We start from the raw sequence: 15,000 nt of genomic DNA, 5'->3' as shown, positions 1-15,000 counted from the left end.
ATATCGCTTCGATCTCAACAATATATATGCATATACATATGTACTTTTAAAGTGAAGACTATTATCGCCTGAGGAGGTCTTAACTGACCGAAACATTATCATAAGCAGTTTAGTGAGAGAAACAATGTTTATATAAATAAATAAAAAAACTAGATTTTGCTTTATTTATGTTTGTGCACTCCAATGAAATTCATTGTTTTTTTTTTATTTCGAACGTATTTAATCTTAACAAATAATATCTATCCCTCTCTCTGTCTCTGTCTCTGTCTCTGTCTCTCTCTCTCTCTCTCTCTCTCTCTCTCTCTCTCTCTCTGTGCATATATATATATATACATATATATATATATATGTATATATATATTTTATATATTTATAAATATCTTTACATTATTACTTTTACATTACTTTATATGTTGTTGACAGATTGTTTTATCTTCAGAAAAAAGGTTCAGTTAAATCAACTACACAAAGGTCTATAAAATTGATGATTGAAAATAATTTGTGTTAAAATGTACGAAAATTTTTAGAAACTTTTTAAAGTCATAATTATTTAAATTTTCCTTTCCTTTTCTGATTTTTAAAACAAATCAATTAAAATATATGCATGATAAATACATTCAATGCAAAAATTGAGGATACATCAAAGTATTACAAGGACTAAACTACCTGAATATTCATGCTTACATCTTGTAAGCAGCCTATCCAACTGACAAGTCTAAATCTTTTGTTTCATGAAAAACCATTGATTACAAAAGTCCTAATTAGTGTTACTCTTACATAGTAAAAATAGACATAGTGTATATATATGTAAATGTATATAAATTAGTGTCCATCTTGCCCCATCCTTTCATATCTCTCTCACACACATAAAATATACGCCGTACGTGTATACATGGATTTATTGCACAATACGTAGCTGCATTGATATGATGTCTCTTTCCTTTTCTCTATACAGTATGTGTATGCATCTACCACTCTTAGAATTGAACATTTTAACATGCTGAAAGAAATGAACGGTAAAATGAACAACATCATGGAATTTGGAATATGGATTTTTTGTCATTTATTTGTATATGCTCTGTAGTTATATTTAACATACATCGAGCTTCATAAATAAGGGATTGGTATGAAAATAGGGTGAAATATAATTGAATAAGCATATTTTTCCCTTATATATATATATATATATATATAAAGAAAAAGAGAGAGAGGAGAGAGAGAAAGAGAGAGAAATAAAGAAAGAAAATGACGATATAAAAATATATACTAATATATATAAATTTATTCATTTATTCAATAAGGGTCATATATTAATTAAGGTAAGTGAGGACTCTTTATACCATGGTATTTCGAAGCTTAATGCTTCTCATCCGGGGAGCAAAGAAGATTCTAGCTAACATAATAGGGATGCAACGTTTAGCGATATTTATACTAAGAGCAAAATAATTGTTCAATGAGAGATAGAATATTGATGCTCTTTGGGGATGGGAAAACTAAATTGATCGCTGTGAGATATATATATATATATATATATATATATATATATATATATATATATATATATATATATATATAATAGCTCCTATTGTTTTATTCCGTCCGAATGGGGAGATTGTAAACTGTATTAAGATGACTGAACTTCTGCATTCATGACCTGATAATTTTATGTGTGTTGCAGATATTGGCGGCATGAGACTCTAAAAAACAATCCTTGTCATAGACGTGCATCAGAAGCAGATATACCTTACTGGATTCTTGGCAAAAGTGCATTTAGCATGGTGATTACTATATAGAAAATAAATTTATTTTTCTATATAGATAGATAGATTGTTGGCTTCCTTTCAGTCTTATGAAAAATTGATGGTATCTGTAAGCAAATCAAATGTTGTGCAATCCTCAACCGCATCCCTCCTAAATAGGAATAAAAGTTTGTAGTATGTTATGTGATTACAACTTTATCATACAATTTCTATAACACACACACACACACACACACACACACACACACACACACACACTATATATATATATATATATATATATATATATATATATATATATATATATATCTATGGCCTATTTGCTTTACCATTCGAAAATTCAAAAATAATGCAATATTTTTTAAAACAATTTTCTTGCATAACTAAAAGTAACAAATTAATCAATCGTCTCTCATGAGTAATGCAAATGTAAACCGATATATTATATATTATTTTACAACTTACTTCTTTATAGTGTGTATGGATTTTCTATGTAAATTATATATATATATATATATATATATATACATATATATATATATATATATATATATATATATATATATATATACTAGCAAAAGTACCCGGCATTGACTGGGTTCAAAAACGGCGTACAGAAAATGGACTCTGATTTATGAAAGTATGATAGGTTATGAAAAGGAAGGGTTGTAAAGAGATAGCTTCGAATTTGAGGGTATAAAAACCAAAGCAAAATATGATGAAAGTAAAAATAAAATAGATAAACCCCATAATTTATTATACCATACCTGTTCACAATGAAACACTTATCATAATATTCTATGGGTCTATATTAAAAAAACCTTGTTAAACTTTGTGACATATTTCCATTCTATGGAGGGCAGGCGCGAACGAACACTCCATGATTTTATTATATCATATTTCTTCAAACTGAAACATAATTATCAAAGTATACTTACGCAGATAGATATGAAAAGTCATTATTAAAGTTTGTGCCTATTTCCATCCTATGGAGGCCAGGCGCGAATGCAGACACCACAATTTTATTATACCATCCCTATTTAAGTTAAAACATACTTATCAAAGTATTATTATGTACATCTATATCAAAAACACTTGTAAACGTTTTTTTTTAATTTTTTAATTTTTTTATTTCCATACTTTGTGCACCAGGCGCGAACGCAGACCCCACAATTGTAATGAACCACACTTCTGCCAGATCAAACATACCCATTCCTGTGTCACGATACATCTTCTATCATTATATGTAATCAGTTTTTTAAAATAGTCAACCATATAGGAGCCTATTCGTGACCACACACACACACACACACATTCAGCTTTATATATATATATATATATATATATATATATATAGAGAGAGAGAGAGAGAGAGAGAGGAATAAATTGTCAAATGTAAAAATAGAACTCAATATTTAATATTTAATAATTAGTTCTAAGAAGTTGAATAGAACTATTAATAAACAAATAATTATCATCGCATAATAAAACTATAATAAAACACACGTGTTGATATATGGTTGTCTTGGTTATTGTGGAATTATAATATATATGCTCGATTATTAATCGTTGGGCTTAATTAGGTTAATTAATATTGCCTTTGGTTAATTAATATTGCCTTTGGTTAATTAATATTGCCTTTGGTTAATTAGTAGATGAACAATACCGCAATTTAATAAATAAATTTTTGACTAAAAATATGAAAAATATATTCAGACATAAATTAAAAATTATATATATATATATATATATATATATATATACACACACACATACACACACACACATACATATATATATATATATATATATATATATATATATATATATATATATAAAGTAAGTAAGTAAGTAAGTAAGATTCAGCCACTCTGATGAGTCGTGGACAACGAAACACGTGTCAGTGGATAATTATATTTTAAAAATAATATATATGCCGCCCCCCATTAAGGGGGTACCAGGTTGGTCAATGGGAAAATTATTCACAACAAGCATTTAGGTAAAAATGCACTTTCGTATAAATACTTGAATTCATTCAAGAAAGTATCGCTAACTAAAAACAAATAAAAACATCTATATATAATGTAAAATATATATGAATATATATATATATATATATATATATATATATATATATATATATACATAAAGTTATATATATATATATATATATATATATATAAAGTAAATTATGTATATATGTTTATTTATTTCTAATTAACCAATTAAAAAACTAACTAAAAAATTAACTAATTAATTTTTATTCTAATTAACTATTCAGCATGAAACTGCTAGGCATAATGTATTGTCTATATTTGGTTAAATTTAACTCATCTAAAATTAATATTTGGTTAAATTGAACTCATCTTAAATTAATATTTGGTTCAATTTAACTCATCTTAAATTAATATTTGGTTAATTTTAACTCATCTTAAATTAAAATTTGGTTAAATTTAACTCACCTAAAAAGGAACAAATAAAGCTCTTCATGAAAAATGTTATATGTATTCGATATCTATTATTAAATATTATCCGAGTAATCCAAAAGGTTACTGAGAATAATAATACGGGAATAACTACTAATTTGAATATTGAAAATTGAAATACATGTTTGAATTAAATTTGATCTATAGTGACCAGACATCAATTAAACAAGATTCCCTGAATTTTATTTTCATTGTAAGATCACTTAAGCTTAAGCCTTAATTTAGGTCCTTTTTTTAGAATCAGAATCATATAATAGATTCGGTTTAATATAGAATGGAAATTCTAGACATACAGTTTAGTTGTATGATATCTTTATTTAATCTTTGTAAGGTAATATGAAAATTTTGCAATCCGGTAATTCGTGCATCAGGGCGTAATTATAGTATATTTATATATACACGCATTATTGACTACACATGTGCGTACATGTTTCTTCTGCAACTCCTTTAGAAAAGCAGTGTTTTAAGGCTAAATCCTTTTAAGTTCATAAGAAGAGGATCTATCCTGAAGACGTTGCTTTTCTAAAGGAGTTACAGCATAAACATGAACGCACATATGTAGTCAGTAATGCTTGAACAGATAAATATTATATATATATATATATATATATATATATATATATATATATATATATATATATATATATATATATATATATATGTATATATATATTGGATTTTACCATTCTTGGATTTTTTACCCTCCACCGGACCATCCATTCATGTGAAATCTTTTTATCAGTTTTCTTTTACCTCCTATTCCCCTAACCTCACCCTTTTTTTTATTTAACCAAGTAAGATCTGTGACTTACTTGTAGTTTCATTAAATACTTTTATATGCAAAATCCGATCCTGCATTTTGCTAATTCCTGCCCTCTGATGAGAAGGAGAGTATTTCTTTTAAACTCCGTGGATTAAGCACTATCCACTTATCTTGTGCTTCCTTTTTTAAAATTAAATATGTTTTTAACTCTTTTTCAAGATGTCTTTTAACATGTTTTATTAATCATTTGTTCATATATATATGTGTGTGTGTGTGTGTGTGTGTGTGTGTGTGTGTGTGTGTGTGTGTGTGTGTGTGTGTGTGTGTGTGTGTGTGTGTGTGTGCATATTTTGTTAAACTGAATAGACGTTTTTAGTCTATAAATTTTATCTTGGATCCTTTCCATTTTTCGTATTGTAATCATTACTTCAGGTGGTAACCGACTGATGTAATAACCTTAACTTTGATTTGTCCAAGTCCTTTCAAATCTTTCTGAATTCATCTTCAGAGATTAATTTAACTGTATTTTTACTTTTTATATTTATAAATGCTTAAAATTTCATGGGTTAATAAATTATTATTGTTCTTTTTCTAAATACTTCAAAAGGTTAAGGTTATTAGCAAAGTTTATTTTGTTAATGTTAGGTTTTTTAGTTTTTATGTGTATAGCTTCGATTTTTTTCAAGTTTACGTTTATTGTTATATTGTATGAGCATGTTAGTGTTATCAACTAGGAGCTTTCTAAACTAGGACAAGGGAACGGAATGCTGCTTTGTCAGGTATCTAAAGATGGCACTTTGTTCAGAGTGATGTAATGTAAGTTTCCTAGACAATGTCATGGTAGTCATACCTATATATATTTTTCTGTCGGAGACACAGTCTCCCAGTGGGCATTTGAATTCATATACAAGGTTAATCTTACCAAGTGACTCTGTCGAAGGGGAGGAATTGTTGCTTATGATGACTGGAAGTTTGGAATTTGTTATAATAAATAGTTAATTTTACTTTTTTATTAGTGTCAATACATTGTACATTTTTATTAATACTTTTTTAGAGCTTTTTCATCTATTTTATAATTATGAAGCATTTGACTTTTGGAAAGCAGTATAATGTATATAGAGGTTGTTGCTTTATAAATCTATCTCATTCTGATTAATGGTTTTAAATTTCGTGATTTGTTGATCGATAAAATGGTTAGGAAATTCATTGTTAACTAGCTCTGTTTAATGTTATTGATTTCTTGTTGGAAAATATTTGAGGAAGAGGAGATTAAGTTGCCCGGGTTAGTAAATTGTTAATTATAGCAGTTTTATATTGAAAGAGGCATTCACTAAGATAATTTAGATTAGAAGGGTTTTTATTAGTCGTTTTTTTTTATATGTAGAGGTGGAAAATTCATTATTAATGCCATCAGAGGAAAGGATTTATGTTGTTAGTACTTAATTCATTTTGGAAAGGTGTTTGTAATGTGTTAATTTCTTCTTTTTTATTAATAAGTATTAAGATATTATCGACATATTGTAGACAAATTGGAGTTTTTTTTATGCTGCTAAAATATTTTTCCACATATACAATTATCTAAAAGTTGGACCTAAAACAGAGCGCATGGCAACGTCATCTTTTTGTAAAAAAAAATTGCCATAGTGATAAAAAAGGAATTCAGCTGCACAGGTCAACAAAAGCTTGCATAGAGTATTGGGGTTAATTTTATCAAAACAAAAACAAAGAAATTAATAATTTATTAACCAATGAAAATTAAGCATCCATAAATATAAAAAGTAAAAATCCAACCAATTAAATTAATCTTTGAAGACGAACCCAGATGGATTTGAAAGTATTTGGACAAATCAAAGTTATGGTTATTACTTCAGCCAGTTCCCACCTGAAGTAAAGCCTAAAATACGAAAAATGGAAAAGATCCACGGTAAAATTAATAGACTAAAATGTCTAATCAATTTAACGAGGTATGGGTAAAAAATGCTGCTCACACACACACACACATACACACACACACACACACACACACACACGCACACACACACACACACACATATATATATATGGGTGTATGTACATATATAAATATATATATATATATATATATATATATATATATATATATATATATATATATTAAAAGACATTTGTATAAATATATTTACAAATTTACATACAATCTATACTTACATTCCTAAATGCATTAGATTCGCATAAAAGTTCCAGTCATTTATTTTATGAATAACAATTCAATTATACATATTTTATTACTATGTATTTTTTAACACAAAAGCATATACATGAATATATTACATATAATTTACTACTACAACTACTACAATAACAATAACAATATAGTAAATAGCTACACAAATGCAATCATATTTACATCAATCGATTTGTTGTTGTTGCTATTAAATAATAATAACAATAATAATAAAATAATAATAATAATAATAATAACAATAATAATAACAATAATAATAATAATAAAATAATAATAATAATAATAATAATAAAATAATAAAAATAATAATAACAATAATAATAATAATTATAATAATAAAATAATAATAATAACAATAATAATAATAATAATAAATAATAATAATAATAAAATAATAATTAATAATAATAATAAAAAAAAAAATAATAATAATAATAATAATAATAATAATAATAATAATAATAATAATAATAATAATAATAATAATATTAAATAAAAGCTCTATTAATATATTGATTAGCATTGGAATGAATACTGAAATCTTAAATCTCAAATTTAAAATACTGAGATATATGTCTGGCAATACAATTAGATATTTTTTAAAGACCATTACAAATTATATTATGCATCTCTGTCCTCTCTACGATAAATAAATGAGTGTGTGTTCTCATAGATATGAAGCATTGGTTGTAGATATGAATAAACTGAAATGTAAGATAGATAATGGTATGTATATTAATCAATTATAATGCATTAAGGTTTCATATATCATGGATTACAGTCGAAGATAAAACACAAGAAAAAGAAAAATCCAAGAATGTGGCTTGTAAAACGGAAACATGGTTTCAAAATAAAAATGGAAAAAATAAGCAAAACGTGAATGTTATTCAACTAAAATTATGTGCACTTACATACATAGATATTTACAGATTAATAGTTGTTAACAGAGGCATATATATATATATATATATATATATATATATATATATATATATATATATATATATGCCTTTATATGTATTGAGACACAGGAATGGGTATGTTTGATCTGGCATAATGATGATTCGTTAAAATTGTGGAGTCTGCATACGCGCCTGGTGCACAAAGTATGGAAATAATAAATTTAAAAATTAAAAAAAAACGTTTACAAATGTTTTTGATATAGATGTACATAAGAATACTTTGATAAGTATGTTTTAACTTAAATAGGGATGGTATAATGAAATCGTGTGGTCTGCGTTAACGCTTGGCTTCCATAGAATGGAAATAGTACTAACTTTAATAATGATTTTCATATCTATCTTTGATAATTATGTTTCAGATTGAAGAAATATGGTATAATAAGATTATAGGGTGTTCTTTCGCGCCTGCCCTCCATAGAATAGAAATATGTCACAAAGTTTTACAAGGTTTTTTAATATAGATCCACAGAATATTCTGATAAGTGTTTCAGTGTGAACAGGTATGGTATAATAAATTATGGGGTTTATCTATTTTATTTTTACTTTCATCATATTTTGCTTTGATTTTGATACCCACAAATTCGAAGCTATCTCTTTACAACCCTTCCTTTTCATAACCTATCATACTTTCATAAATCAGAGTCCATTTTATGTAGGCTGTTTTTGAACCCAGTCAACGACGGGTACTTTTGCTATTATATATATATATATATATATATATATATATATATATATATATATATATATATATATATATATATGTATGTATGTATGTACACATGCACATATATACTTATACAAGAAAAAATACCCAGACATATGTTGTCTACTATGTAAGGAATATGTTTGAAACAAAATGCTAACCGTATATATATATATATATATATATATATATATATATATATATATATATATATATATATACGGTTAGCATTTTATTCCAAATATATATATATATATATATATATATGTACACATACACAGAGAGAGACACACACAAACAGACACACACAAACAGACACACACACACACACACACACACACACACACACACACACACACACACACACACACACACACACATATATATTTGGGCAGCATTTTGTTCCAGACATATTTTGTTTATAATAGACAAAATATGTCTGGATATATATATATATATATATATATATATATATATATATATATATATATATATATATATATATATATATATAATTATTTCCTCAGCCAAAATATATCGCAGCCATGATAGCCAACAAACCGGAAGTCTAAGACTCGGGTTTCGCCCTCATTGTTTGGCTGTGAAAATAATTTTGTGATCTCTTATATTCTGAATATTATATATATATATATATATATATATATATATATATATATATATATATATATATATATATATATATTAGCATGAGTGCCCGGTGTTGCCGGGGTGTTTGGAGGTGTATGTTGAGAAAAAAAACAAAAAAAAGAAACGGTCAATTTCTTTAAGTTTGACCCATATTATGACCCCTTAACATTTATTGTTTTGGGCTCAAATCGAGTTATTAAGTTAGATCCATGTCCAAGGAACCTATGTCTAACATTTCAAGTGTTTAGACCCAAAATTGGCAAAGGAGTTTGGTAGAGTTCTCAAACTTTTATAGATATACTAGCATGGGTGTCCGGCGTTGCCCGGGTATTTGGAGGTGGATGCTGAGCAAAAAAAAACAAAAAACAAAAAAAAGGGTCAATTTTTTTAACTTTGACCTCTATTATGCCCCTTAACATTTATTGTTTTGGACTCAAATCGAGTTATTATGTCCAAGAAACCTATATCTAAAACTTCAAGTTTGTAGACCCAAAATTGTCGGAGAAGTTTGGTAGAGTTCTCAAAGGTCAAATCGTTGAACTTTGACCCCTTGACAGCAAAATTTCTGCCCGAAAGCCGATCACATAGATTTTCCCAAATCTCAGTACCCTGTACATCAACTTTCGAGTCTGTAGACTAAAAATTGACAGAGTTATTGCGTAGGGAAATGTACACAGACAGACAGACAAACAGACACACAGACAGACATACAGACACACAGACAGGTTCAATTTCATATATATATATGGCACAATCACGTTGACACACCAGTTCTTGCCAGATCACCAAAGTTAAGCAAGGTTGAGCCTGGCCAGTATCAGATGGGTGACCATTTGGGAAGGTTAGGCACTATATGTACTGCGCCGAGTCGTAGAATTTTACAGGTTCGTATCTGGAGATGCATTAATTCACTGGGAGAGATGCACCCCCCCCCCCAGACTTCGCTAAGACATACATCTTGGAGAAGGAAACTCTGATGTAAAATCCTGCGGTCTAATGTATCCTGTGGTAGTCATCTTCACCGACGGAAGTTAGCAGTGATACTAAAAAGTGTGGTCGGTTCTACATAAAGCCTTCACCACTATAAACAAATCATCTGCGTGGATTTTCGAGCAACTTAGTTGTTGTGGCGGAACCTTATACATAAACATGGAGATCGAAGGGAGAGTTCATTAATATATATATATATATATATATATATATATATATATATATATATATATATATATATATATATATATATATAGCATCAAAATTTAGGCATTTAACTTTTATGATTTGAAAAGCTTAATTTTCAAATATAGAATTTTTTATTGTTTGAAAACAAAGACTACGATTGAATAAATCTATTTCCTGACTCCATGAGTTTTCTATACTTATTCCTCTCCTCAGAGGAAAAATATTAGCCAATGTTTTTATTGATTTGCACCTTATTTGCTAAAAGCAATAAATATAGAAAATTAATGTTCTTAAAGTTTTTAAAACATTTGCAGTTGGATTTACATTTGGATTTGCATACCAGTAGATGTATTTTATTTCATTATTCTGAACAATATATATATATATATATATATATATATGTATATATATATATATATATGTGTGTGTGTGTGTGTGTGTGTATTATGTATTTTTTATATTGTATATGTATAAATATTGCATGTAGATATATATTTATAGTTTAATGTACATGTGTATATAAAATACTATTTTGTGTTGAAGCAATACTCGAAACGATTAAATTGATTCTTTTGATATTGTATATATTTAGTGCTGAGTCTTTTGAAAGTAATGTGCGATTTTCGTGCACATTGTAAGTCTGGGGCACTTCTGCCATTACTAACTAGCCGCATTACCAAAGTCTATCAGGCATATGTGTGCACTGTGATGCTGTATGGAAGTTAAACATGGCTAATAAGTTGTGAGAAAATGCGTTGCATGGAAAATATTGATGCAGATGTTACAATGAATGATATAAGTTTTAAAGACATGTTCAGTTCTGGTGATTTCAAGATTAAATTTTTACAATAAAGCGAAATGTGTGCAGAAAAGTAGACTTTAATCGTATGCCCAACTTTAAAGAATTAATAAGAGTTTTGGGATCATTTGATGTGAAACAGTTGAGGTAGCAGGTTTAGTTCATCATGGCCAGTCAATGTAATGATGAGAAAAACTAATAATATGAACTTGATGGTTAAATAACAATCTGGTGATCAATTGCTTTTTTAAATTTTTTAAGGTCGTCTAACGTATACTATCATGTAAAACGGATATAAAATTGAATATGTATTCATATAATTTAAACTGCATTTAAAATGTTTTAAATGTTATTTAAGTATCGTTTTGTAAAATATACAAAGCTTCTGTAGATTATATCTGCATATACATGTATATGCAGATATAATCTACAGAACATTATTGATGAAATAAATGAAAACAAATCAAGTGATGTGTTCATAAACGTCTCTTCTTTATTGCGAGACTTCTTCTGGATTGATGAAATTACATCAAAAATATATTTTCAAATATTTGTACTGGTGGTTTGCGTTTTTTTAATTTCATTCATCCAGAGGATGTCTCGTAATAAAAATGAAACGTTGATGAACACATAACTTGGTTTGTTCTTTTTTATTTCTCTATGGGGTCGGAAAACTTTTTCCAATATTCTCATCATATACATATATATATACACAAATACATGTCCATATATGTATTTTTTCCAAAACACATATGCATATATATATATATATATATATATATATATATATATATATATATATATATACACACACATACGCATATATATTCCCATATATATACACGCATATATATGCATATACATATATATGTACTTATATACGCATATATATGCATATATACACATATATAACAAATATATAAATCGTTATATATATATATATATATATATATATATATATATACATATATATATATATATATATATATATATATATACTAGCATTTCAGCCCGGCGTTGCTCGGGTGTTTGAAGGTGTAGTATGATCAAAAAATAAAAATAAAAAGTGGTAGTAGGAAAGCAGGTTAGAACCCGTATCGCGAAGGAGGTAAAGAACGGGAAAAAACCTGACGACTTTGCTGTTACGACCACCGTCAAACCGGAAGTGACGTAGGTTTAAATTAAGGCTAGACAACCAAAAAGAGGAAAAATATCGGTGAAAAAAGCGACCCCTCTCTGTAGAAAAGTGCCCAGTTGAGGGCGAAGAAATTAATGTGTTCAGCCAATATTTCGGTATTTGTCGTCTGAAGAGTCAAGCTTCAAACGATATTGATCTCGTGAAAATCCGTCGCCTATCGAAAGTTTTAGGCAGACATGCAAACATATATACATACATTTATATATTGGTAGCTCAAATGTTCGACCTAAACCGATTAAAAAACTTGCCCTATCTCTGAATACCCTTTATGTAAAATTTCAAATGTTTAGACCAGAAATTGTCTGAGTAATTTGGTAGAGACCGCAGAGGTCAAATTATTTTTAACTTTGGCCCCTATTATGACCCCTAAACTTTTATTGTTTTGGACTCAAATCGAGTTATTAAGTTAGATCCATGTCCAAGGAAACTATATCTAAAATTTCAATTGTTTAGACCCAAAATTGTCCGAGGAATTTGGTAGAGTTCTCAAAGGTCAAATCGTTGAACTTTGACCTCGCAACAGTCAAATTTCTGGCCGAAAGTGGATTACAAAGATTTTTCCAAATCTCAATACCCTGTATCTCAAATTTCGAGTCTGTAGACTGAAAATTGAGAGAGTTATTGTGTAGGGAAATGTACACAGGTACACACACACACGCACGCACACACACGCACGCACACACACACACACACATACACAGACAGATACTTTCACTTTTATAGATATATATATATATATATATACATATAGATAGATAGATAGATAGATAGATAGATATGTAGTTTATTTATGCATGTATATCTGTATGTAGTATATTTATGTATATATGAATGAGGGAATATATTTGCATAGTTGCTATTATCAGAATCATTTTTGTGGATAAGCTCTTGTAATCTGTTTAAAAATATTCTTAACCATAAAGATATCAAAGAGCATCTAACAATTATGTCCATCTTCTGAATTTCTTATAATGAAAATGTTTCCAATAGACAGGACCTTGATTTCCAAAGCGAGGTAGATGAGACTCCTTACCCAAGTCTATGACAACCTACCCAGGAGAAGAATATTCTTGGACGGGTTATAGTCATGGAAGCTGAGAAAGTAGTACTCGTGGTGTAGAAACGTTTGTCACTATATTCCCATGATGTATTCCTCTACGATGCCAGCTGTCACTCAAAGTCCTATGACGATGGACGAGTGGTGAAATGTTCATATCTAATCTGTTTAGAAAGCTGCTGCTAGTTTATGATGCCACATAGTAATGGATGAAGAATGGATTGCAGTTGAGAACCATGATGGGATGGAAGCATTTGTGAACATTCCACTACTATATATATATATATATATATATATATATATATATATATATATATATATATATATCGCAAAATCACGTTGACACACCAATTCCTGTCAGATCACTGGTTAAACAACGTCAAACCACTACTAAAATGGGTGACCATTTGGGAATTCCAGGCACTGTATGTGCTGTTATCTTGGCATTGTTTCCGATCAGTCTTGGGTCATGCCTTGTCACTGGACTCAAGCAGTGCCGATTACAGAGAGGTGTGGCTAGTGATTGCACAACCCTTGCCTCACAATTACATGTGCAGCTATTCTTACAAAGGCGTCTATTTTCGCTTGAGATTGAACGACGACATCGATATGTGTGTGTGTGTGTGTGTGTGTGTGTGTGTGTGTGTGTGTGTGTGTGCGTGTGTGTGTGTATATATTTATGAGTGGCGGTGGTGCAAACCTAATGCCTTCTATTTTATTCCGCCTGAATGGATCAGTGGTGAGTGCAAATTGCATTGTTATGATGCCATAACTTACGCATTCAGGACCTGAAAGTTTCATCTCTTTGTTGCATATATTGACAGTGTAAGATGCTAAGAAAGCTTTGTATGAAAAAAACACTCACCGGACGCCCATGCTTACTATATAGAAATAAATTCTGGACTACAAACAGTCGTTCGATTTAATGATACCGTTCTAAAAATCTTTACTTATGAATGCAAGGCAAACATAACTCAGGTGTACTAGCTCAACAATGTTCTTCACCAGATTATGACTGTCTACTCATATGACTGCAAATCGCTGGACTATTTCTTCTGTAGCAAGGTCAAGACCAATAATCATACCCAAAACACAGTTGATTCTCTGAAAGTTACCAGTGTAGAAGCGTTTCCCGGTATAAATAAGGACATGGTCGCAAAAGCACACCTCATTTTGCACTTGCTTTGATATTGTTGTCGCCACCAGGGACGGTTATATTGA

General features: G+C 28.8%; 1 protein-coding gene across 5 annotated transcripts in view; it reads right to left on the bottom strand.

The window, feature by feature from the left end:
• The window catches only part of LOC145284709 (zinc finger homeobox protein 4-like), a 424,371-nt gene that overhangs the window by 404,209 nt on the left and 5,162 nt on the right, over positions 1–15,000 (bottom strand). The window lies entirely within an intron of this gene.

The sequence above is a fragment of the Euprymna scolopes genome, chromosome 9 (assembly GCF_053919585.1).
Source record: "Euprymna scolopes isolate OS-2025 chromosome 9, ASM5391958v1, whole genome shotgun sequence".
NCBI lineage: Eukaryota > Metazoa > Mollusca > Cephalopoda > Sepiida > Sepiolidae > Euprymna > Euprymna scolopes.
This window is presented reverse-complemented; position numbering and strand designations above follow the sequence as displayed.